The 24,565-nt window shown below is 42.6% G+C and overlaps 1 protein-coding gene across 2 annotated transcripts in view; it reads right to left on the reverse strand.

Annotated features, from left to right (window-relative positions):
* Positions 1–24,565, reverse strand: part of LOC124799394 (solute carrier organic anion transporter family member 74D-like) — a 213,403-nt gene that overhangs the window by 179,368 nt on the left and 9,470 nt on the right. Inside the window, exon 1 of one of the 2 annotated variants that reach the window (XM_047262921.1) lies at positions 2,227–2,272. The exons of the other annotated variant lie outside the window; for it this stretch is intronic. The gene's annotated coding sequence lies outside the window, so the exon portion shown is untranslated. Of the gene's footprint in view, positions 1–2,226; positions 2,273–24,565 lie in introns of those variants that run through there. 2 annotated transcript variants of the gene reach the window in all.

The raw sequence follows: 24,565 nt of genomic DNA on the forward strand, positions 1-24,565 counted from the left end.
AGGCGTTGCAATTCGCAGCAGTTCTAAGAAACAGATTTGTGCTCATGTTCAAGAATATGGCAAAAGGTCTGATGAAATGGAGAAATAGAAAAGATTCCGTTAAAAAAGTTTTGTGTTACAGATTCGTAATATTCACAACAACAACAACAACAACAGTGAAACCTCTTTAAATCGTTTAGAAAATTGTCCTCAAAGTGAAAGTTAATTTTGAAAGTATTGTTTTCCTAATAGTAATTGTGTACTCTGAAGGAAATAAGGGGTACACGTAGTCCCAACAGCGGTATCAGTTAATCTCCTCTAGTAAACCTTGTTATTGCGTCGCAGTCCTCTTCCACAAAGACAAGAAAGGGCGTCAAGTGACTGAAACAGATATCGTAACGGGATGGAATCGTCCAGCAGTGGAAGCATGCCGCTATGTAAACAGCTGCTGTTGCCGTGATGGCGGCTGAACCTTCGAAACGGGAGGAATTCTCGGTCGATTCTAATCCAAATGTGTCGATTTTCCCTTTTTTTTTGCTATTTTAGGAAAATAATTCTTCGAATCCTTGAAGGAATTCTTGTATTTCAACTGATTGTTTCAGTGATTCTTGTCAGATGTGAAGAGGAACAGAAGGAAAAAGAAATCATGTGTTGAAGCATTTCAATTTTATATATTTTTGGATTAATTACAACAATAACATTATTGTTGAGATATTATTAACGTTTTATATCTCTCACATGCATCTTGCCACGATAATTCCACAAAACTAGCGTTATTATCATGCCTAAAGTCTAACACACGACTTTATAGCATGTATTACATCTAAGTTCCGAAATCTTGACCTGCCCCATTCCCTGTTACTTTCGCGAATGAAAGCACCCACGTAATCTTTAAATTCCCTCAGTTTACCGTCACTCGCAGACGCACAGAATACACCTGGCGTTCATATGTCTATGGCGTTTTGTCCACTAACAACAGCCCCAATTCCCAGGATCAGACGAAGAAAAGAAAGGAAGATTAGGTTTTAATGTCCCATCAACGATAAGGTCACTAGAAAAGATGCACAAGATCATATTGGCGAAGGACGGGGTAATGAAATCGACCTTGCCCTTCCAAAGGAATCGTCCAGGCGTTTGCCTGGAAGGTCTGACAGGTATTTGAGTCCCCGTCCTTTGGAATACGAGTCCAGTGTCTTAGCAATGCGCTAAGTCGCTCGGTGTTTCTGACCAAGCCTACTAAGAGGTTTCCGTTGGTTGTAAGGCCACATGCCGGAACATGTATTCCCAATCAGAATACATCTGCTAGTTCACTGCGCTTAACTGAAATGAATCGAGATCTACAGCAGAGTTGAATTCAAACATGCCGCCATACCTTAGGATAGACGACGTAAAAAATTAGAAAAAAAAATTGTTAGACATTTCCGAAGCACCCGTTACATCCCGTGTCACACTGCAGTTGCGCCACCCATACCTCGAATATTCCTTGGCGTAGCTTGTTGACGGTCGCGGCTCGAATCCACGAATTGGAAGATGCGAGGCATGCGGGACAAACTGTGCAAAGCTTTGCTCTGCGCCTTTAATAGAAAACTTGGCGGAACCGAGGGTCGGTAGCCTCGCTTTGACCCGCCAGACAGGGTTAAACTTCTCACAACACCCAAGGCAATAATTAATACCCTGTAGCAATCCAACCACTTTCCAAATACTGAGATGCGACCACTGGAGTGGTCTATAATTTTCAGAGCGAACAAAAACATCCTTTCTCTTGCAACCGAAATCTGACCCTTGCGAGCACAGTAGTAGACGGGAGTACCACGCACAGGTGGGGAAGATGGGAGAAAATTCCCTCACCATTGTGAAGTTAATATCAATTATTTCGGAGTTGCCATGAAAATATCAGCAAAAGAATGTGATCAGACTCAAAATGAAAATTACCTAAAATCCAAACTTCCGAGTTCGATGGTCGCACATTCCATTACTAATGAAAACGATGCTGACGAGATTAACTTACTCTCCCCTTTAACTTAATGAGGAGCTCATAATCGCGGAATGGCTCGGTACAGTGGGTGCGCGGTAAAGTGATAGCTCATGCAGGTGTCTTTTACCTCGCGTAAGATCGAATGCATTGAGACAGGACTCGCAAGCCAGTGGTAAGAATACGGATGTGTACGCAGAGCTATCACATGTGAGCACCAACATACGTAGCAGCCCAACAGAGAGAAACGACAAAGGAGCTGGGATGGTACTTACAGCATATCGCGAGGCTGTCAGCGGTGCTGGCAGCTGCTAACGTTTGTCAGCTGTCGCGGGCCACCGAGCGATAACAGCGCGCGCGCGCCCCAGATACCGAGCAGCGGCGACTGCGCCGCGCGGCTCCGACGTCTGAGTCAACAGGGGCCGAAGTCCGGCCGTCGGCATCTCCTGGGCGAGGGCCGCCGCCGCTGCTTTTGTTAGCGTGAACCCTAACGCCGCTTTCACACTATACGGTTTTGACCGTACGGCAAAAAGCCGTACGAGTTTTAGCCGTGCCTGTGTTGCTTTCACATTACACGGCTTTTTGACGTGACCAGTTGTTGGTGTCTATTCAGTTTGCTTAATGTGTGTATCAAGATGAACCGTAAACGAGTTGTTGCTTTGTGGTTGCTTCATCGTCGCCGCAAAAGAAAAGGTCGTCTTTTGTGGGTACACCCCATTAACCAGAGAAGAGACGAAGTGGGTTTATTTTATACACTCTTTGAAGATTTGAGGAACGACGGAAATAAATTCTTTAACTATTTCCGAATGTCTATTACCTCGTTTGACGAATTACATAGAAAACTAAAGGATGTGTTACAACGACAAAACACACAATTCCGCAATTGCATCCAACCTGTTCAAATGCTGGCTATCACGTTAAGGTAATTTAATACATAAAAACTAGTTCTGTTTATTTACTTATTTATTTGTGTTTTACATTTTTATTACGCTCAGATTATGAAGTAGAAAAGTCAATATCAATATCAGCAGTTGAAACCAAAGAGTTTGTAGCAGGACTGACTGTACTGTCACTTTGTGGCGACAGGCTCTCTGCAAAAACGTTGTAGAACTGCGTTGTTGATGGTGGGCCTTCATGGCTACTTGTGGAAGGCGAAGGGTATGGTGGTGGCACTTTATTAATTCGTTGATAAGAACTGCGACCTTGAGAAGTCTGTAATGGTTGTTCGAGAAAAGTAGTTGGGTTTGGTGCAGCTGGAGGAGGACGAATCTGATGCGTATGGTAAGAGGATATTGGAGCAGCATTTTCCATAGGTGAATAAGAATAAGCTTGAAATCTATTATTATAGGGCATGGGAGGTGTGTAATGGGTAAATGGAGGAGGTTGAGCTGTCAATATATTTCTCCTTTCATATATATTTTCTATAACTTTGAGGACTCCCATCTGAAACTGAAGATAATCCTGTTCATCAAATTTTTCCAGATGAGGCTTCAGACTAAGTAAAAATGACATTTTGCTGCAAGGTTTGTCTTCTTCCAGAGCTCGTAATATTTTCATTTCGATTGCATCAGGTTTTCTATGTTTTCTGTTTGTATGGCACTCGCTTTTGGATGTTTGTTGTGTGGGTGCTGTATCAAATGGCCCAGAAACATTCTCAGTATTTTCGACGGAGCCCTGCGTTTCTATATCTTCTTCCAGTCTGGCGGTGCGTTCCGATTGAAAACTGTCCTCCGTCTCTCGAGCATCATACAGCTTTTTTAGAAACTGCAGCTGATCAGAATATACATACTTTTTCATTTTCTTTGCTGCTGAGCCACTTTTTTTCGCAGCTTGAATTTTTATGTTTGACTTCACAAAGGAGTCTCGTAGATTGGTCCACCTCCGTATTACTTCTATACCTACATCAAAAGAAAACAAAACTGTATGAAAACATTTTAATTTTGTATAGAAAAAAGCAAAACTGTAACAAAAAATGTCCACTGCAAACTAAATGTCACTGATTTTTTTTCGTTTTGTTCAGGTATCTGGCAAGCGGTTGTTCCTTCACTGACTTACATTTCCAGTACAGAATTGGGATTTCTACAGCAAGTAAAGTGGTTAATGATGTATGCACAGCAATTTGGTCATCACTGCGGGAAGAATGTATACAAAGACCGACCAAAGAGGTATGGGAATCAATAGCGGCTGGATTTGAACGTACTGCTAATTTCCCCCACTGCTTAGGAGCGGTGGATGGAAAACATATCCGTCTTACTGCCCCATTTAATAGCGGATCAATGTACTTCAATTACAAAGAATACTTTTCTGTGGTTCTGATGGCTGTAGCGGATTCCAACTACAGGTTCATTTATGTCGACGTAGGAAGTTATGGCAAAGACTGTGACTCTTCAGTGTTCAGACGGTCCAGTTTATGGAAGTCAATAGAAAGTAATTCCCTGGAATTTCCAGACGTCCAATGTCTGCCTGGTACGGAAGGTCCAAAAGTACCCTACTTCTTCGTGGGAGACGCAGCATTTGGCCTACACACGCATTTGCTCCGGCCTTTTGGGGGAACAAACTTGACAGTTGAGAAACGTGTATTTAATTACCGTTTGTGCAGAGCAAGGAGGTATGTGGAATGTGCTTTTGGCATCCTCACCAATAAGTGGCGGTTGTTTCACCGACCTTTAAATGTTCATCCAGATTTTGCAGTAAAAATGGTTAAAGCTTGCATTGTTTTACACAATTTTGTACGTCAGAGAGATGGATTTATAATTGAAGACACCACATCCTTCACTGGTTTGGAAGACTTAGCCCAAGATGCCAACATAAGAGGAGGACTGACAGCCAACGCCATAAGGAACACTCTTTGTAAATATTTTATGACAAATGCTGGAAGCGTGTCATGGCAGATGTCAAAGATATAAATTAACAAGCCTTTTCCTTTTTGTAGATTGTTTGTGAAAGCCTGCGACTGTATAGTAAATAGTTTTCTTTATAAATAAATTACTGCTACCACTCACGTTTTTAATCGTTTTGTTTATATTTTGTACGACGCGTTTCGGGAAATAATTCCGATCTTCAAGTGCGTTTTTTTCTCTAAGTTTTCATTATGTGTAGTGTTTTTTTATTTGTGAGGTCTTGTGCGTGTTTCTCTTATAAATTACAGTAAAGAAAACAGAATGCAAGACCTGACACATAAAAAGACACCACACATGATGAAAACTTAGAGAAAAACGCACTTAAGGATGGGAATTATTTCCCGAAACGCGTCGTGCAAAATATAAACAAAACAAAAAAAACGTGACTGGTAGCAGTAATTTACTTATAAACAAACGATTTACTTTTAGAATAAAATTTATAACGTTAAATAAAAACTGTTTAAAACGTATTAAATGTAATATTAATATATTAAATAAATACTTACCAAACGCATTTTTATCTTTGTCTTCCATCTCATCAAAATCTTGCTTCAGTGCTACGCAAACTTCCCGCCAAGCATTCTTTGTAGCAATACGATCTCTATACGCATCTAGAGTTTTGTCCCACAGAACAGGTCTTACTTCCACCAAGGTTATCAAAAGTTCAGTATCAATTTCATCCATTCTTCTACACTTTTCAGTAAACAAGAATAAACACAAATGAATAAAACGACACTACAACGAACTAGTCGACGCCGTACGGCTCAAAACCGTCCAGTGTGAAAGCATGCACTTAGTCACGTAGGCCACTGTTGTCGAACTTGCCGTACGGCGACCGTCTGTTGTAGTGGCAAGACACGGCTGCAGCACGGCACGGCAGCGGCATTTTGCCGTCGCCGTATAATGTGAAAGGCGCCATACATTTCTTCACACCTACAGCCGTACGGCTTTTTGCCGTACGGTCAAAACCGTATAGTGTGAAAGCGGCGTAACTCCACTAACAAAATTTTCTGATGTTGATCAGGGATATTTTCTATTCTGATGTGGGACAGCCCTGGTCACAGTAGGCTCCCTGGAGAGCTATAAAGGCGGCGTCAGACATGTCGCATTCGGCGAGCACTCAGCAAGTGGTAGAACGCCGAGTAGTGGAGTCGGGTTGAAAGATGCTACCGGAGCAACGTTGTTGGTTTCTCGTCTTTTCTCGCACCGCCTCGGTCTTCCGTGGCACATCACAATGGGGGGATAGCCGTTTTAGACGTGCTCGTGAACGATGTACCACACCAACTCCGTTCACAACCGTTTCTCATCTGGTTCTTGTGTGAACAACGCTCAACACCTGAAACTTGCCGGCCGGTGTGGCCGAGCGGTTCTAGGCTCTACAGTCTGGAACCGCGCGACCGCTATGGTCGCAGTTTCGAATCCTGCCTTGGGCATGGATGTGTGTGATGTCCTTAGGTTAGTTAGGTTTAATTAGTTCTGAGTTCTAGGGGACTGATGGCCTTAGATGTTAAGTCTCATAGTGCTCAGAGCCATTTTCGCTACGGTCGCAGGTTCGAATCCTGCCTCGGCCATGGATGTGTGTGATGTCCTTCGGTTAGTTACGTTTAAGTACTTCTAGGGGACTGATGACATCAGAAGTTAAGTCCCGTAGTGCTCAGACCCATTTGAACCATTTTTGAACCTGAAACTTCCTGGCAGATTGAAACTGTGTGCCGGACCGAGACTCGAACTCGGGGCCTTTGCCTTTCGTGGGCAAGTGCTCTACCAGCTGAGCTTCCCAAGCACGACTCACGCCCCGTCCTCACAGCTTCAATTCCGCTAGTACCTCGCCTCCTACCTTCCAAACTTCACAGAAGCTCTCCTGCGAACGTTGCAGAATTAGCACTCCTGGAAGAAAGGATATTGCGGAGACATGGCTTAGCCACAGCCTGGGGGATGTTTTCAGAATGAAATTTTCACTCTACAGCGGAGTGTGCGCTGGTCTGAAATTTCCTGGCAGATTAAAACTGTGTGCCGGGCCGAGACTCGAACTCGGAAACATGTGAGGACGCGGCGTGAGTCGTGCTTGGGTAGCTCAGCCGTCGGCCATATATCGCCCCCGTTAGCGTATGTGCGCACGTTCATCGTGGAACACAGTTACGTTCGAGAGCGTTTACCGACGACCCGACAGTCGACATCGAAGGACGTGTATCATCTGCTTCTTCGACAGATCGCCCGGAATAGGGTGGAGCGGAAACATCCAGCCGTTAATTGGCACATGGTGTGGCGCACGGTACACCACCCTCACCTCCCTACAACAGCCAGATCAACATGGTACATTGCAGTGAACCGAAAATACCCTACGAATGATAAAAAGTACGCAATACGTTTGGCGGATTTGCCCATGTGTCAGCAATGCGGCGTGCTGGATACGGACGACCATCGGCTGGTCTGCGGCGAGGCATTGGCTGCCTGGACTCTCGCAAGGAAGATGATAACGTTCATGCGGCGCACTACCTATACAGCAGTCTTTTCACACATAATATTTCTTCCAGAGGAATCGTCTTTTCCGCGTCATAAGACGAACGCAGTGGCGTGGATCACAGGTATAACGGTCAATTACATCTATAGAGAGACGCGTCTGAACTTACGGAACGTACTGGATTACTGGCAATACTTGCAAGATGGACATACAAAACTGTTACGGCTACAAAAGTACAAGGATTGGTATGCCAATTTCCTAGTAACGGTTTTTGCGGACCCGCCATATACTTGGGGTGTGCCGGGTGCGCAAAGATGAGCGGCCGTGCTGTTGTTGTGAAGCCGACCAAGTAAAGTGATCAGCTAAGAACAACTATGCGAGAATGCGACCTAGGAAAAATATAACGCTTTCCCAGTTAGCAATGGATTTGCTTCAAATTTTGTCTTCATGTCTATAAATACTTTTCTTTCGGGTGCCGGAGGTGGCCCCACTCTGACCTTGTTGTTATTTCACGCAGCAGGGTAGGACGGCACCGAGGTTCCTTCCAGAACAGTTATAATGTATAAGGAGGTACTAGTAATATAGGTTTCTGTTTCTCCTACCTTCCTTACACAAAAAAAAAGTTGGTAGAGCTCTTGCCCGTGAAAGGCACTGGTCCCGAGTTCGAGTCTCGGTCCGGCTCACAGTTTTAATCTGCCAGGAAGTTTCGTATCAGCGTACACTCCGCTGTAGAGCGAAAATTTCATTCTAGCTCATCACCTAATTATGCATTATTGAATTTATTCTCGTGAGCATGTAATCAAAATACTTGTGCAGCAAACAGTTTCATCGGAGGGTGCCCCCCTGTTATGTCGCTCTTAGATATGGATCGAGGAAAAAAGTGTTGTCGCCATCCCTCCATGTTAAGCTGACCTAATTCTGGAATTGTTTTACCCTACATTTTGCGTTATATACATCTTTTCGCCTTTACAAACCTTCCCATAACAGTCGTTATCTCCTGAATTTAAACATTTTTGGAAGGTGACTGTCAACAGCCGTCAAGTAATGTATAAAATGCGTATTTGACCATCAGCTGCTTTTATTTTAAAGCCAAATATCAACCGCTTTCAGTCTTGGACCATCTTCACGGATAAGTGTTAAAATGGTTTAAGCCACCACATTACATTACTTGTTACTTAAATTATGTGTAGTGCATGCTATGAACTTCAATATACGACACAGGACTTTTAGAAGTAAACATACGAATATTAAGTAACCCCTAATCGTGGTAATACTGATAGTCCTGATCTTCTCTTTAGCACTGTTCTATGTACGTTTACTATTCGTATGTGTACTTCTAAAAGTCCTGCGTCGTATATTGATGTTCATAGCATGCACTACACATTATTTAAGTAAGAAGTAATGTAATGTGGTGGCTTAAACCATTTTAACATTTATCCGTGAAGATGGTCCAAGACTGAAACCGGTTGATATTTGGCTTTAAAATAAAAACATCTGATGTTCAAATACGCATTTTGTACATATCCTGAATTTGTCCTCCGACTTCTTTCAGTCTGTGTCATAACTGTTCTCAGTGTAGGTTTACCATCTCTAGTTGTCACTGTGCTAGTAATACTGCTTAAAACGTTTAAAAATTTTGTTATTGGTTTTATTTACTATTCCACAAACGTTACAGACGTTCTTTTTTTTAACTATTACATGTTCGTTACCTACGTTTCTTTCCAAAAATTAGAGGTTACGAATTTGATTACTTATTTATCGGAAACATTATTATTCCTGCACTGCACGTATCACATTCATTAATTCTTAACTCATTATATAGGTTTTGTGAATAGATTGAGTTAAGGATGAGAATCTGGATCACATTAATGTTTGAAAAATCTGAGAAATACTTTTCATAGTTCGATATTAAAAGATTGGAAAGCCTCATCAGATTTGGCTAAATAAAGAGGAAGACAATTAGAAAAGCGACGCCATCTGTCTTCTGATTTTTGGTTAGAAATCACAAATCTTTTGGGCTATTATCAACAATGCTATCACTTTTAGTTTTCTCATTTGCCTTAGTGTCTGTAAAAAGAGCTAAATAAACAGATAAAAAATTCGTTATTTATACTTGTGTAGCTTATAAAATGGTTCAAATGGCTCTGAGCACTATGGGAGTTAATTTCTGAGGTCATCGGTCCCCTAGAACTTGGAACTACTTAAACCTAACTAACCCAAGGACATCACACACATCCAAGCCCCAGGCAGGATTCGAACCTGCGACCGTAGCGGTCGCACGGTTCCAGACTATAGTGCCTAGAACCGCTCAGCCACCCCGGCCGGCGTAGCTCATAAAACTCTGTGTATGAACGCATAGTCTCGCAGCTGTGTGACTGAATAAAATCTACTCGGGTGCCAGCCATTCCAGTGTGTTAAATATCCACTAGCTTTCGGCTAAGTGCTCCTAAGCCATTGTCAATGGCTGAGGAGCATTCGGCCAAAAGCTTGTGACTATATAACCACTTGACACAGCTGGAAGTCCAATAAACTTCGTTCTGGAATCGCATTTTCTATAAAAGTGCCATGAAGATGCGTTAACTCAATTCTTCATGCTCAAGCATAAATAAAAGGTAACAAACCATCATTACTATTAAAGTGAATTGCCTATTAACCCTAACATCAATGACTGTTGTGTGTATCCGAAATATGACTAAGGACCCAGGATTTTTCCGGCCACAGGTTCACTATACGATGGTAACAGCATTTCCCTCAAAGCCGTCTGAGAATGTTACAGGCACAGAGCTCTGTAAACATTTAGAAGCGCCGTTACGTAACGTACAGAACACGTGAAACAGTTCTGCATGAGCTAAGTAGCGACTGCATTGTTTAGCCGAGCTCGCTACATTCAGCGCCAGACCTCGTGGTATGGCCTAACCTTGAGAGGCAGTTCGTCATCAAGCACGGTTGCCATCCGTCCCGATGTATTGGGACCATCACCGTTATGGACCTCCTTGTCCCGCCATCTCGACAAGACCCAATTTTGCCCATATTTTGTAGAATACTTTTACTAACTTGGCTCAAGTACTGAATTAGCGCAACATGTAAATTCAGCCTCTGTTATTTTTATTTACGTCAACAAGTTTATGTTGACAAGGTCGCCTCACAGATGGCGTTGCATGTTGCGTACTTTTTATCGAATGTGCATGCACCTTCTAGATCCAGCGTTAGCATTCGAGAAAATACCAGATTTCTTCCCACGCCCGGGTCCCGGGTTCGATTCCCAGCGGGGTCAGGGATTTTCTCTGCCTCGTGATGACTGGGTGTTGTGTGATGTCCTTAGGTTAGTTAGGTTTAAGTAGTTCTAAGTTCTATGGCGTAATTTTTCCCGAGGGCATGGAGCTTTACTGTATGTTTACATGATGACCTGAGTCGAAACAAGGCCCCCGGAGTAGACAATATTCCATTGGAACTACTGACGGCCGTGGGAGAGCCAGTCCTGACAAAACTCTACCATCTGGTGAGCAAGATGTATGAAACACGCGAAATACCCTCAGACTTCAAGAAGAATATAATAATTCCAATCCCAAAGAAAGCAGGTGTTGACAGATGTGAAAATTACCGAACTATCAGTTTAATAAGTCACAGCTGCAAAATACTAACACGAATTCTTTACAGACGAATGGAAAAACTAGTAAAAGCCAACCTACGGGGAAGATCAGTTTGGATTCCGTAGAAACACTGGAACACGTGAGGCAATACTGACCTTACGACTTATCTTAGAAGAAAGATTAAGGAAAGGCAAACCTACGTTTCTAGTATTTGTAGACTTAGAGAAAGCTTTTGACAATGTTGACTGGAATACTCTCTTTCAAATTCTGAAGGTGGCAGGAGTAAAATACAGGGAGCGAAAGGCTATTTACAATTTGTACAGAAACCAGATGGCAGTTATAAAAGTCGAGGGACATGGAAGCAGTGGTTGGGAAGGGAGTAAGACAGGGTTGTAGCCTCTCCCCGATGTTGTTCAATCTGTATATTGAGCAAGCAGAAAAGGAAACAAAAGAAAAATTCGGAGTAGGTATTAAAATTCATGGAGAAGAAATAAAAACTTTGAGGTTCGCCGATGACATTGTAATTCTGTCAGAGACAGCAAAGGACTTGGAAGAGCAGTTGAATAGAATGGACAGTGTCTTGAAAGGAGGATATAAGATGAACATCAACAAAAGCAAAACAAGGATAATGGAATGTAGTCTAATTAAGTCTGGTGATGCTGAGGGAATTACATTAGGAAATGAGGCACTTAAAGTAGTAAAGGAGTTTTGCTATTTGGGGAGCAAAATAACTGATGATGGTCGAAGTAGAGAGGATATAAAATGTAGGCTGGCAATGGCAAGGAAAGCGTTTCTGAAGAAGAGAAATTTGTTGACATCGAGTATTGATTTAAGTGTCAGGAAGTCATTTCTGAAAGTATTCGTATGGAGTGTAGCCATGTATGGGAGTGAAACATGGACGATAAATAGCTTGGACAAGAAGAGAATAGAAGCTTTCGAAATGTGGTGCTACAGAAGAATGCTGAAGATTAGGTGGATAGATCACATAACTAATGAGGAGGTATTGAATAGAATTGGAGAGAAGAGAAATTTGTGACACAACTAGACTAGAAGAAGGGATCGGTTGGTAGGGCATCAAGGAATCACCAATTTAGTATTGGAAGGCAGCGTGGAGGGTAAAAATCGTAGAGGGAGACCAAGAGATGAATACACTAAGCAGATTCAGAAGGATGTAGGTTGCAGTAGGTACTGGGAGATGAAAAAGCTTGCACAGGATAGAGTAGCATGGAGAGCTGCATCAAACCAGTCTCAGGACTGAAGACCACAACAACAACAACAAGTTCTAGGGGACGGATGACCATATATGTGAAGTCCCATAGTGCTCAGGGCCATTTGAACCAGATTTCTCTGATAGTACGGGGCTGGAGCTACTTCAGCACCGCAACGCGGAAGAATCGGGCAGTTCCCATTTGAACAGCGGTTTAAAAAGACGAACATATTTTCTAAACGTAATACGAACTACGAGTGCAAGTTAGAAACGTTTGAAGTGTATAGAGCTTGAAGTGTATAGTGACGTGTACTTCGAAGACTAAAATGTTACTGTCGACTGTTTACCGTCTAATACACTTATTTTATCACAGCTCGCGAAAATGCTTAAGGATGGGAAGAGATTTCCGGAAACCACTTGACACAGTGTCCCATTGCAGGCTGTTAACGAAGGTACGAGCGTATAGAATAAGTTCACAGATACGAGAGTGGCTCGAAGACTTCTTAAGTAATAGGACCCAGTATGCTGTCCTCGACGGCGAGTGTTCATCAGAGACAAGAGTATCGTCAGGAGTGTCCCAGGGAAGTGTGGTAGGACCGCTGTTGTTCTCTACATACATAAACGATTTAGCGGACAGAGTGGGCAGCAATCTGTGGCTGTTTAATGTTGATACTGTGGTGTACGATAAGGTGCCGAAGTTGAGTGACTTAGACAAAATTGTTAGTTGGTGTGATGAATGGCAGGTAGCTACAAATGTGGAAAAATATAAGTTAATGCTGGTGAATAGGAAGAACAAACCTGTAATGTTCGGTTACACTAGTACTGGTGTCCTGCTTGACACACCCAAGTCTTAAATATCTGGGAGTAACGTTGTGAAGGTATGTGAAATGGAACGGGCATGTGAGAACTATGCTAGAGGAGGCGAATGGTCGACTTCGGTTTATTGGGAGAATATTAGGAAAGAGTGGTTCACTTGTAAAAGAGAACGCATACAGGACCGTAGTGCGGCCTATTTTTGAGTACTGCTCGAGTGTTTCAGATCCTCATCAGGTCGGATGGAAGGAAGATATCGAAGCAATTCTGGCTGCTAGATTTGTTACGGTAGGTTCGAACAACACGTGTTACGGAGACGTTCGCGAGCTCATATGGGAATCGCCGTAAGGATGGCGACGTTCTGTTCGATAAATACTATTGAGAAATTTTAAAGAACTGGCATTTGAAGCTGACTGCTGAACTACAACATACATTGCGAGTAAGGATCATGAAGATAAGATTCGAGAAATTGAGGGTTACACAAAATCACATAGACAGTCGTTTTTCCCTCGCCCCATTTGCGAGTAGAACAGGAAAGGAAATGACTAGTAGTAGTACAGGGTACCCTCCACCACGCACCGTATGGTGGCTCGCGAAGTATCTGTGTAGATGTAGATGAAAGTGTCACTTTTCGGATGATAACACAAAAGAGTGTAAAAAGGATGTACGGACCAGGAAGTGTCAGATTTGTAGCTGTTTCAGTAACTCATGGAGGCAAGGCAGATGTCAGGCATCACATTTCTACGAAGAGTCTTACAAAGAGATTCGCGGTAGCATCGATATCAAAACCTATTTCTACATTCACGATTAAAGAAAATATCGAAGAAGAATTGCTCGTTGCTGCTGCAGAACTACCAACAAATGGTTCAAATCGCTCTAAACACTACGGGAATTAACACCTGAGGTCATCAGTCCCCTCGACTTAGAACTACTTAAAACTAACTAACCTAAGGACATCACACACAGCCATGTCCGAGGCAGCGCGGTTCCGGACTGAAGCGCCTAGAACCGCTCGGCCACAGCGGCCGGTCAACTACCAATAGATTATAAAGTTGTCAAGTATCATCAGTCCTTCATTTCACTTGATTATACCGTAAAACTGAAGGCCGCGATGTATCCTGACTCCAAAGTCGTCGCAAAGCGATCTATAGCCAGGACCAAAGATACAGCGATGGTTTAAAAAAAATTCTCGCATCATACTCCGTATCCGAACGCATAAAACAGTTGCTAGAAATTTCATTTTACAGCAGAAGCACAGACGCATCGAACCATAAGGATGAGAAGCTGTTTCCTCTAGTTGTTCAATGCTTTTCTGAAATTGACGGAATCCAACAGAAGCTGTTGAAGTTTGATTCGCTGAATAATGAAACATCGGAGACAGTTGCAAAGTTTTGTCTAGATACTTTAAGACAACCGGAAATTCTGTTAGATAAATTAATCGATTTTTGTGGGGCCAGCCCCAAATTAAAGGAGAACTAGGAAAAAAATGTAGAAGGAATTCGTGCTCTGCCAATATTCTCCACAGTACTGTATCAAGCGCTGCCGGAGTCTTAACTGTCGTCATTGAAATAAGCGTCATGAAAATATTTAATCATTTTCAATTTACGCTGTAAGGACAGAGAAGCTGAAAGAATTCTGCTTGTAGGTTGATGTCAATATCCAGACTCTTCTGTCTCACTCAAAAACAGGGTGGCCGTCGTTATGCCCGCAGTTGAAAGAATTCTTATGCTTCGAATTAAATTAAAACAAATTTTTGACGCCGAAACCAGGCCACCTTAAACAATTTCAGACTTTCTCAGTAGTGCTATTAGTGAAATTTACTTCATGTTTCTGCAGTCAAACTTGGCTCTGTTTGCAAACAATATTAAAAACATGGAGAAGAAAAAATTCTCGATAAATGAAACATGAAATAATCGACTCTCAAAGACGACTGAATGAAAGGAAGACTACCAGTTTTATTGGCATGTAAACCAAGACGATTATGAACAGGCCACTTAAAATAATTTCAGATTTTTTCGGTAATCCTGTCATTGAAATTTAGTACACGTTTCCGCAGCCAAAATTGGCTCTGTTTGAAAATAAAAAACTGAAAAAGCATGGAGAAGAATAATGTCTCGATAAATGAAATAAAGAATAATCGACACTCAAAGATGTCTGAATGGAAGGAAGAATGCCAGTTTTATTGGCATGCAAACCAAGATGAATTTGAACAAATTAAAGAAAGAGAATCCTAACGAAGAAATAATTTCATTTCGATATATGAGGAAGAGACAATGACTTTCTATACTACTCTATTTGATTACTTAGAGAAATGTGCTATTTATGTTAATAAATACCAAGTATTTTATTCGATGACGCTATTTGAAACCCTGGTTGAAAACGCTATTGTATACCGGACTAAATATGGTTTGAAGATTTCAGGCGATATTTGTTTTCAGGGATATGTGAATTGAAGAGCTTTTTAGAAACTAAGCATGAGTCGAAAGAATGGAAGTCCAAATACTCCGTGGAAGAAAGGTGGCTTCACTTTCTTAAGGAAACCAAAAATCCTGAACGTGAATGCCAACTGGTAGAACTATGCATCTGTTTTCTATATGCGTGCACAACGCCACTGTCGAAAGAGTATTTTCACTGACGTCGGCCCAGTGAACTGGTAAAAGAAACTGACTGCTACCAGGGACTGTGGAATCAATCTTACAGTGCCAGTTTAACTACAAGCTGACTTGCATGGAGTTTTATAACTACGTGAAAGGGAAAATAACTTGTTGAAAAAGGTGAAATCTTCCGAAAATTATCGTGTACCATCTACTTCTGCCTCAACATGTTCCGTGTAATTGTGTTCCAAATAAAAGTAATTATATTAAATAAATTTTTTACTTCATTTCTACACCCCCATCCCGACGAGGTCCCAGCTAGACACGGCAACCACTCAGAAGGTGTACAGCTAAGTGCGGAACGCTGCTTAACAACTAGGAAAATTTATCTGGACAACATACAGCTTACCGCTACCAACGTAAACACACAAATAATGTTTTTACGCATACTGTTAAATTATACACAGCCAAACGCACACGAACTGCACTGCAAATCTAATTTAAGGAACAACAAAATAGTTCAACTGGTTCCAGAGGCTGAAATATTTAAGAAAATGGACGGAATGAATACTGGGTTTAGACAATAATTTTTCTGTGCAGTTCCAGAGCAGGAAGTGGGGAGATTCCCAGTTGGCAATAACTGGAATTTGTCTTACAACCAAGAAAACCTCTGGAAAACCTTGATCGGGATGGAAATTGCAACAATTTATAAACCGTTGTTGGGGGAAATGGGGTTTCACACAAAACTGCACATCCTAATGGGTGCGCTTGTAGCTGTTTGTTAGTGTTAAAGTGAGGATTGATAATCTTCTCGATCTGCACTGCAGTGTACCTCACATAGTCGAAATAGTCGTTTTACGTATTGACATTTTCTTTAACTTTTTGTCCACTTTCATCGATGAGGCAAGCTGACTGAGGTCTGAAGAATTTGTAGAAGGTTATTGTTTTTTGATAAATCCCAAATTAAAATCGCATTGATTGTCATCATATTTAAATTTGTCAAAAATCAGGTTTCTGCTGGAGTTTGTATTCCCTGACTTATTATTGGCACTTCCCTTCAGCTCTAATTCTATCTGCACTCCATCTTTTCTCCTACTTCTGCTCATTTTTCCTCCAGTGATAATTTCTGCAATCTTTTTCTTTAGAATGTGCAAACCCAGTGTACTTCAGTCTCTTCAGGAAAGTTACTGTTACCTTCACTCTTTCAACCAATTATTCTTTGCCCGGGCTACCCGCTAAATTTTCACCTGTATCTCCACGTTCTACATTATTGCCCGAGCAGCGTTGAATAATTGCAAACGGCCTTTCCGCAGTGGTAACACCTATTCCCGTCAGTTAGCCAATTTAAGCGCCTTCGCGCTGAGCTAGCACTTGAATAGGTGACCATCCGGTCTGCCGAGCGCTGTTGGTAAGCGGGGTGCACTCAGCCCTTGTGAGGCAAACTGAGGAGCTACTTGATCGAGAAGTCGGCTCCGGTCTCGTAAACTGACATACGGCTGGGAGAGCGGTGTGCTGACTGCGTCTCTCTTCTATCCGCGTGCAGTGACGCCTGTGGGCTTAGGGTGATACGGCAGCCGGTCGGTACCGTTGGGCGTTCATGACCTGTTCGGGTGGAGTTCAGTTTTTAGCACTGAATAATGAAACTGCAAAAAGGCATTCTATAAATATTCTTCTTACATCTAATCTCACTGCTTAGGTTATCAGTATTCCTTGTATTCTTATGACGTCTTCCTTTTCCCTGACGTCGTTTTCCTTATTTCTTCGGCGTAACTATCAATTGTATACATATAGTTCCTTGTTTTACGTGTTGCTTTGTGCTCCTAGCGTATTTTCAATGCTTATCTTGGATACATTCGTACGCATCTGAACGTTTCACCAGTTTGTCTTAATGCCTTCATTATTTTCTCATTTTCTTCACTTTCTATGCTAGCACATTTATTTATTTTCTCTGTCTCTCCCTCTCTCCTTTTATTCCGTCTACAAATTCAAGGCTTCTTCCTCAAGTCTTTCAATTGGATATTAAACACCTCTTCAATTAACCAACTGAAATTAAATTGTGAAAGTCCTATTGCAGACAGTCAATTTTCTTTTTCAGTGAGAAACTCACTGACGATCCAAAACGTTATGACTACTGGCCACAGCGGGACTGGTTGCGTTGCGTGCACGTGTCGCGGTAAGGAAACAATACAATGCGGAGGTGAGACGAACGGGGAACCATTCTAATGTCGATACGGCCTGAAAATAACGGGGCAGTTGGTTATGGGCCAGCTTCTGGCTGCCTGCGTGCTACTGTCGCAAGCATATATAGAGAGTGACTGATGGACGATGGAACTACAAATAGGCGGCAAGTAAATTGTTGTCCAGGCATAATCACAAAACGTGGAGGTCGGAGACTTTCCCACTCTGTAAAGCGCGACAGCCGGCGACATATGGCAGATCTGCTAACAGAGTACAAAGCTGGTTAGGTACAACTGTTTCGGAACTCACCGTTCAACGCACATTGTGGAGCATACGCATCCGCCGCTGTCGACCGCTACGTGTTCCCATGTTCACCCAACGACAGCATCAATTACCACTGCGGAGGGTACGGACGGCATCATTGAGACCAAACCTTGGATCAATGAAAGAGGGTTGATTGACGGGATAAATCATACTTATCGTTACACCATGTCAAATGTCGTATCGTTATACGCCATCATCCAGGCGAACAGCTTCGAAACATGCACTGTGCCATGGGCGCATGCCAGTGGGGCAATTTTATGACATGAGGCTGCCATGAAATATGTAATAGTAATCCATGGCACCATGAAAGCCACGAACTAACCGAGCATTGTTCGAGAAACGCCAACCGCCGATATTTGGAAAGGAGCATACCCTTCAATTTTCATGGAATAACTGCAGTAAGTAAGTTACGTCGATTACAAGAAATGCGTTTGAATGACCCCGATGAATCAGATGCTGAGACGGTTCTGCGACCGTGTGGGCTGCAGATTCCTCGACTTGCGCCATACGGTGGTGGGGTTTCGGGTTCCGCTGGATAGGTCAGTAGTCACTACACGCAGCAAACGGCTACACGGGTAGCAGGCGTTGTGTGGCGTGGACTGGGCGGTTTTTTAGGTTAGATGGCCTCGGGCAAGTACAGAAAGGGCAACAGCCTGAAAGGGTGTGGGGCAAACTCAGGACATGCGGGGACCAAGCAGCAATCGGTATTGTAGTTGTAAACTGTCGAAGCTGCGTTGGTAAAGTACCGGAACTTCAAGCGCTGATTGAAAGCACCGAGGCTGAAATCGTTATAGGTACAGAAAGCTGGCTGAAGCCAGAGATAAATTCTGCCGAAATTTTTACAAAGTCACAGACGGTGTTTAGAAAGGCTAGATTGCATGCAACCGGTGGTGGCGTGTTTGTCGCTGTTAGTAGTAGTTTATCCTGTAGTGAAGTGGAAGTGGATAGTTCCTGTGAATTATTATGGGTGGAGGTTACACTCAACAACCGAGCTAGGTTAATAATTGGCTCCTTTTACCGACCTCCCAACTCAGCAGCATTAGTGGCAGAACAAGTGAGAGAAAATTTGGAATACATTTCACATAAATTTTCTCAGCATGTTATAGTCTTAAGTGGAGATTTCAATTTACCAGATATAGACTGGGACACTCAGATGTTTAGGACGGGTGGTAGGGACAGAGCATCGAGTGACATTATACTGAGTGCACTATCCGAAAATTACCTCGAGCAATTAAACAGAGAACCGACTCGTGGAGATAACATCTTGGACCTACTGATAACAAACAGACCCGAACTTTTAGACTCTGTGTGTACGGAACAGGGAATCAGTGATCATAAGGCTGTTGCAGCATCCCTGAATATGGAAGTTAGTAGGAATATAAAAAAAGGGAGGAAGGTTTATCTGTTTAGCAAGAGTAATAGAAAGCAGATTTCAGACTACCTAACAGATCAAAACGAAAATTTCTGTACCGACACTGACAATGTTGAGTGTTTATGGAAAAAGTTCAAGGCAATCGTAAAATGCGTTTTAGACAGGTACGTGCCGAGTAAAACTGTGAGGGACGGGAAAAACCCACCGCGGTTCAACAACAAAGTTAGGAAACTACTGCGAAAGCAAAGAGAGCTTCACTCCAAGTTTAAACGCAGCCAAAACCTCTCAGACAAACAGAAGCTAAACGATGTCAAAGTTAGCGTAAGGAGGGCTATGCGTGAAGCGGTCAGTGAATTCGAAAGTGAAATTCTATGTACCGACTTTACAGAAAATCCTAGGAAGTTCTGGTCTTACGTTAAATCAGTAAGTGGCTCGAAACAGCATATCCAGACACTCCGGGATGATGATGGCATTGAAACAGAGGATGACACGCGTAAAGCTGAAATACTGAACACCTTTTTCCAAAGCTGTTTCACAGAGGAAGACCGCACTGCAGTTCTTTCTCTAAATCCTCGCACTAACGAAAAAATGGCTGACATCGAAATAAGTGTCTAAGGAGTAGCAAAGCAACTGGATTCACTCAACAGAGGAAAGTCCACTGGACCTGACAGGATACCAATTCGATTCTACACAGAGTACGCGAAAGAACTTGCCCCTCTTCTAACACCCTTGTACCGCAAGTCTTTAGAGGAACGGAAGGTTCCAAATGATTGGAAAAGAGCACAGGTAGTCCCAGTCTTCAAGAAGGGTCGTCGAGCAGATGCGCAAAACTATAGACCTATATCTCTGACGTCGATCTGTTGTAGAATTTTAGAACATGTTTTTTGCTCGTGTATCATGTCGTTTTTGGAAACCCAGAATCTACTCTGTAGGAATCAACATGGATTCCGGAAACAGCGATCGTGTGAAACCCAACTCACTTTATTTGTTCATGAGACCCAGAAAATATTAGGTACAGGCTCCCAGGTAGATGCTATTTTCCTTGACTTCCGGAAGGCGTTCGATACAGTTCCGCACTGTTGCCTGATAAACAAAGTAAGAGCCTACGGAATATCAGACCAGCTGTGTGGCTGGATTGAAGAGTTTTTAGCAAACAGAACACAGCATGTTGTTCTCAATGGAGAGACGTCTACAGACGTTAAAGTAACCTCTGCCGTGCCACAGGGGAGTGTTATCGGACCATTGTTTTTCACAATATATATAAATGACCTAGTAGATAGTGTCGGAAGTTCCATGCGGCTTTTCGCGGATGATGCTGTAGTATACAGAGAAGTTGCAGCATTAGAAAATTGTAGCGAAATGCAGGAAGATCTGCAGCGGATAGGCACTTGGTGCAGGGAGTGGCAACTGACCATTAACATAGACTAATGTAATGTATTGAGAATACATAGAAAGAAGGATCCTTTATTGTATGATTATATGATAGCGGAACAAACACAGGTAGCAGTTACTTCTGTAAAATATCTGGGAGTATGCGTACGGAACGATTTGAAGTGGAATGATCATATAAAATTAATTGTTGGTAAGGCGGGTACCAGGTTGAGATTCATTGGGAGAGTCCTTAGAAAATGTAGTCCATCAACAAAGGAGGTGGCTTACAAAACACTCGTTCGACCTATACTTGAGTATTGCTCATCAGTGTGGGATCCGTACCAGATCGGGTTGACGGAGGAGATAGAGAACATCCAAAGAGGAGCGGCGCGTTTCGTCACAGGGTTATTTGGTAACCGTGATAGCGTTACGGAGATGTTTAGCAAACTCAAGTGACAGACTCTGCAAGAGAGGCACTCGGCATCGCGGTGTAGCTTGATCGTCAGGTTTCGAGAGGGTGCGTTTCTGGATTGGGTATCGAATATATTGGTTCCCCCTACTTATACCTCCCGAGGAGATCACGAATGTAAAATTAGAGAGATTCGAGAGCGTACGGAGGCTTTCCGACAGTCGTTCTTCCCGCGAACCATACGCGACTGGAACAGAAAAGGGAGGTAATGACAGTGGCACGTAAGGTGCCCTCCGCCACACACCGTTTTGTGGCTTGCGGAGTATAAATGTAGATGTAGATATTCTAGTAAGTCGTGATGTGGTCTCTCTCTCTTCACTTGATTCCCTTGTCTGATTGGTTTGACGTTGAATTAACGAACCTATTTCGACGTATATTGACCTCCAATTACTTTTTATTCACTGCTCGGTACTATGAGCAGACAGATGGGGTTGCGACGGCAACTCCGTTGTCACCTATTATTGCTAGTTTCTTTCTGAAACACTTCGAGGAACGTGCCTTGCAATCGGCGTCTTTGAAACATGAAACTTCTTTGAAACATGAAACTGTGTTTTTTGAGATATGTAGATGATACTTTAGAAGGCAGTTATAAGATTCGAGAGTAACGAAAAGGAAACAGTGCTTGAGAAGGGAGTGAGACAGTGTTTTAGCCTATCCCTAATGTTATTCAATCTGTACACTGAACAAGCAGTAAAGGAAACCAAAGAAAAATTTGGAATAGGAATTAAAATCCAGGGAGAAGAAGTAAAAACTTTGAGATTTGCTGATGACATTGTAATTCTGTCAGACACAGCAAAGAACTTGGAAGAACAGTTGAACGGAATGGACAGTGTCTTGAGAGGGGACATTAGATGAACACCAACAAAAGCAAAACGAGGACAATGAAATGTAGTCGAATTAAAGCAGGTGATACTGAGGGAATTAGATTAGGAAATGAGACACTTAAATTAGGACATGAGTTCGTTATTTGGGGAGCAAAATAACTGAGTGTGGTCGAAATTTAAGTGTCATGACGTCTTTTCTGATGTATTTAAATGGGGTGTAGCCATGTTTGAATGTGAAACATGGAAGATAAACAGTTTAGAAAAGAAGAGAATAGAGGATTTCGAAATGTTGTGCTACAAAGGAATTTTGAAGATAAGATGGGCAGATCACGTAACTAATGAGGAGGTACTGAATATAACTGAGAAGAAGAGGAAATTATGGCACAGTCTGACTAGAAGAAGATATCTGTTGGTGGGACACGTCCTGAGGGATCACCAATTTAACACTGGAGGGAAGCGTAAAAATCGTAGAGGGAAACCAAGAGATGAATACACTAAGCAGATTCAGAAGTATGTAGGCTGCGGTAGTTACTCGGAGATGAAGAGACTTACACAGGATAGAGTAGCACGGAGAGCTGCATCAAACCAGTCTTAAGACTGAAGACCACAACAGCAACAACTTTAGTAAATTGGCCTCATGGGAGTGAGAATTTGAACGACTTTTTAGAACACCTGAACTCAATCCAAACGAATATTTACTTCACAGTGACAGTGGGAAAGGATGGCTGTCTTCCCTTCCTTGATGTGTTTGTCAGGAGGAAGGCTGACGGCACGTTGGGACTTGCCGTTTCTAGGAAGCCCCCTCACATTGACTTGTATCTACAGGCTGATAGTTTTCACCATCTGACTCAACGTTGAGGGGAACTTCGTACCTAAGGTCACAGGACCCTTGTCATCTCGCACTCTGAGAGTTTGCCAGCTGAGTTATCCCATTTCGAAGTCACATTTCGGCTTAATGCTTACAGTGAAAGACAGATTAGACGTGCGTTGAGCTATCGATCAAATGCACACTGGGTGAGTGATGATAATATCTGTTGTCACCGAAGTCTACAGCGTTTCTGCCTTACGCAGGGAGCATTTCGAATAGGATTGGTAGTATTTTGCGGAAATATGGTGTGAAGTGTGTTTTTCGACAACCATCTAAGATCAGGATCCTTTCAGGTTCCATAAAAGATGATCTCGATTTTTGTAAGACGGGTGGCTACCGTATCCCTTGCAGTTGTGGCGTACCATATATTGATCAGACTATCAGGACTGTGGAGGACCGATGTACTGAGCATAAACGTTACACACACTTACAACAGCCGAGCAAATCCGCACATTGCAAAACATTGTCTTGTCACCGGTTATCCTTTGGAATATTACAACACGGAAATGGTTCAAATGGCTCTAAACACTATGGGACTTAACATCTGAGGTCATCAGTCCGCAAGACTTAGAATTACTTAAAGCTAACTAACCTACGGACATCACACACATCCTAGCCCGAGGCAGGATTCGAACCTACGACCGCAGCAGCAGCGCGGTCCGGACTGAAGCGCCTAGAACCGCTCGGTCACAGTGGCCGGCTAACACGGAGATTCTGGCATGCACTTACAGCTGTTGGCGTCATTGTTATTAAGGAAGTTGCCGAAATTAAATTAGCAAGTAACCTTACAACAAGAGAAAGTGGTTTTTGTTTTAGTTCTACATGGAATCCTGTTCTCTCCCTTCTCAAAAAAAGAGTCACAGAGTTAATGCTACCTTTCCCGTTGTTACTAATTTTACTATCGACAACTTCTGATGTCGATCGTCTTTGGTTTGCGATGGCGCTAGTGTTTACAGTATCTGTGAGTGTTATCTTTCCGTAATTTCTCTATTAAGCGAGGATTTAAATTCCCTTGCACAGCGCTTACTTGCTGCAGTTAGACCCAGAAAATAAAGGGTGTAGTGCTCCTGGCAAAATATCGGCGGTTGTCGACGACGCCACCCGGCTATATTCCTGAAAGTTATTTTAACACTGCATACGCCGGGAGAAACTGGGGTCTAAGTGAGGCTCCTTTTATGCTTGATGCTTTCTCCGACAGGGGAAACAGGTTAATCGTGTAACAAGATCAGAATCACGCTAAGTGGTTTAAGAACATGAAAGTGAACTCACATTGATGTCTTGGCCACCATGTTCACCTGACCTGTATCCTATGGAACACATATGGGACATTATTGTGCCCCAGCTCCGCTTCCACATACCCCTGGACTATAATTTACGGAAACTGCGAGAACTCTGGTGTAGATGAATGCTACTGCAAAACTACCAAGGATTGTCGAATCCTCGGCACGCAGAGCCATTAATGTATTGCGTTCGAAAAGTGGATCAACACTCCGTCAGGCGGGTGGCCATACTGTTTTTTCTCATCAATGTGTTTTTGCAATATTTAAGCTTAAACATGACGTTGCTCTGTCGAATTCATCAAGCAACAATTGATTAGTTCGTTGGTAAATGCGATACAGTTGAACATTTTAACGTCTGTTGAA

Source organism: Schistocerca piceifrons, chromosome 1 (assembly GCF_021461385.2).
Source record: "Schistocerca piceifrons isolate TAMUIC-IGC-003096 chromosome 1, iqSchPice1.1, whole genome shotgun sequence".
Taxonomy (NCBI): domain Eukaryota; kingdom Metazoa; phylum Arthropoda; class Insecta; order Orthoptera; family Acrididae; genus Schistocerca; species Schistocerca piceifrons.